Here is a 3,421-nt window from a genome sequence, read left to right as displayed (position 1 = left end):
TAATAAGTTTAAAGAATTTAAAAAAAAATCAAATAGATTTAACAAACTCTCACACATATGGACAGTATTGGTTCATCTATTGGACTAGATGGAAGAATAGTCAAAAAATCAGGAAGTGACATTTTATATTGTATGGTAAAGAGTTTTTTTTTTTTTTTTTTTTTTTTTTTATTGCCTTTGTAGGCAGACGGGCATACGGCCCACCTGATGGTGAGTGGTTACCGTCGCCCATGGACTTCAGCAATGCCAGGGGCAGAGCCAAGCCGCTGCCTACCGCTTAATACTCTCCACAAGCCTCGTTTGAAGAAGGACATGTCATAGCGCTCGGGAAACACCGTGGAGGGGAGCTCATTCCATAGCCGGATGGTACGTGGCAAAAAAGATCTCTGGAAACGCACTGTGGATGACCGCAGTGGCTCCAGGTAGTATGGATGAACTCTACTCCGGTGGCGGGCGGTGCGATGGTAAAAACGAGATGCTGGTATCATCTCGAACAACTGACTGCTGACTGCTGACTAGTGAACTAACTGCAAGATATATCGCTTGAGTAAGAGGCATAGAACTGTTTAAATTAGCTTAAGTGGCTGTCACACGCTAAACGAAGCGAATAAAACAGACAGGTGTATTCGATCATGGTAGGAAACGCGTTCCTCTTACGTAATTTAATGGGGAATAAACATCTTGGGAAGCAATTAAGGACGAAACTTGCATTCCCCAATTTAAATTATATTATACCTTTACAATTGTAGAATTGTTTCATTTTCATTTTTTATGAAAAAATATAATTTTAACTACAGGTATTTTGTTATTTTTTATAAAGATGGGTACACAATATCTGACCCTTCCTGTGGTTATTGCTATGAGAGCTCTATGTGGACGTCTTTTCCCATTTATACTATTTTTACTTATTTTACTTATAGACCTAAGTTCGAAGATGCAATTTCAAGAACAATTGCCTCATTTTAATAATCATACTGCCCAACGCGTCGTTTCCATTACTGCATAAAATGTAGAAGGAATTGCTACGTCTTTCAGTGTATGTATCCACTTGTCTGTTTGCGGATACTGGTTCTACCGCTCCACTGCGGCAGATTTGGGGCACAAATATCGGCCAAACTGACCGTTATCAAGTCCATTCTTCTAGCTAATTTTCCGACTTGATAAGTTTTTAAAGTCACCGAGTCTTGGTAACGTCATCAAGTTACAAGTTGTTACGTGGCATGCCCATGCGCAGAAATGAAAATGCGGCTCCGCTGTTACGCAGAAACTGCTTAAGGTATAATCGACTCGTTTAGTATGAGTACACCTTCCCCTTTATCCCTTATGCCGAGTTTACATTACGAAATTAGTGTCATGCATGTTGATCTCAGTTTCACGAAAGTAGTTTCGATATATGCGAAAGTAATTTCGTTAAAAAATTAGTGTCGCGAAATCAACAGTATCGCAGTAACCATGGCGACAACAGCATCAAAGCTATAATTTGCTATATTCAATGTAGCTAAAGAAATGCTTATATACCTATAGACTTAAAAAAAGACTATCAAGAAAAAAAAAGTTGGTAGATTCGAGGATGGTCAACAAGAAGGCATTTAGGTGCAATGAAGGTAGTCTCTGAATTAGCAGATGAAGATCCTGAGAGTTATAAAAACTATTTTCGAATGAGTGAAGATAATTTTGATTTTTTACTGTAGGTGTTTCGGGACCCTTGTCATTGATATTCATTAATAAGATCTATATTTTTTTCTGTACTCCATCGTTGGTTTGCCATTTTCAACGCTTGAAGCGCGTCCGAACTAACAATACACACGTCCGCACAGCGCAGGCCCTTTCACGACATTAGTTTCACGTCGCGTTTACACTATGAAATTAGTTGCATGACATTAATTTCACCAAAAAATCGCGTAGGGCATGAAACTAATTTCCATGCATGAAATTAATGCATGCATTACGAAAGTATTAAATTACACGTGAAACTTTTAGTAAAACTAATGTCACGAAATAATTTCACGCCACTAATTTCGTAATGTAAATTCGGTTTTAGGCCACGACGATTTCAACCTGTGCAAGCAAACAATGTTTAATTGCACTATTAATTATGCACTGGTTATTAATTTTATCATTCTTTTGTTACGAAAGTATTTTCTAATATATTTTTAACCATAATTTTTTTCACCTACCTACCGTACGATTAAGACTACGTCGCTCCCAACGTATGCGGCCCGTTCAGTTCCATATACCCTGTACACCCCCGAGGTTTTTTTTATGATTGAGGATTTACTGGTGGCCCGGAGGCCTTTCCAGTTTCACAAGGACAGATAGGCGAGCAAGGGCTCAGCCAGAAGGGGCGAGATTTACTAACAGCTACCCGAGCGCCTCCAAGAGAGACCTAATAACTCAAGAGTAGCTGTTTCGCGAATTAATCTACTACCGGATCGGAATCGCGACCCGCTGAGAACATCCGGCGAGAAACTCAACGAGCTGATGTTTATGTTAGGTTGCACGTCGAACTCTTTGCCGAGTTCGACGAGTACGGTTACCGGGGTCTCTACTCCTAATTTTAGGGCGGAAGGCGTCTAATGCAAGAGTTATTGGATCTGATGGATCCGTGAGTACTTGTCTAGGGTGACGACGGTGACTGGCTCCTGCGTGATCAGGATTCGGAGAGTAGTCAGCGGCGGCAACGACAATTCCCCTAGGTGCGGAGACATCGTAGAACGTACGGCCCCCGGCCCAAAGAAAAGAAGGATTAGGACTACGTCATAGTCGCCCACAATATAAGTACACCGCATAACTTGTGAAGTCTTACGCAAAATATTATTTACATTATATATTGTTTATTAGGCAGAAGGGCATGCGGCGTATTCGAAGGAAACTGGTCGACGTCTTTCAAAATACCTCTTAAGCCTCACTTAAGGCAAGACATGTCGTTTATGGGATTGTCTTGACAAATAACAGACGTAGTGATTACTGGTCGTTCTGGCTGATACTTCTGCCGTTGCGTGGCCGTCTGTCACACCGTTCTTATGTTGGTGTAAGCATTTTACTTTTTAACATACGAGAACTCTAAAAACTCTATTTTAGAAGCTACTAGTATTCTTGTTTTGTTTGACTGAGAAGACTCTTGATTCTGCTACTTGAACGTATGTCAAATTAAGTAGTAACATAAATAAAAGGCAAGGATGAGAGGAATTCTCGAATAAAAACTGGTGTCTCATACAGAGACCATAATGCTTAGAATTCTACTTACACGTTATTTACAGTGTAGTTAATGTCTGGTATGTAATAAGTAATTGAAAGCGGTTACAGACCAGTCTGTTCATATGGGTGAGCGTACCACACTATACATTCCATTATTCAGACTCCATTGTGGAGCTCCTCAAATTTTAATTAAGTAAAGTGTACAACACACGGACGCCTAGAG

The sequence above is a fragment of the Bombyx mori genome, chromosome 13, assembly GCF_030269925.1.
Source record: "Bombyx mori chromosome 13, ASM3026992v2".
Classification (NCBI taxonomy): Eukaryota; Metazoa; Arthropoda; class Insecta; order Lepidoptera; family Bombycidae; genus Bombyx; species Bombyx mori.
This window is presented reverse-complemented; position numbering follows the sequence as displayed.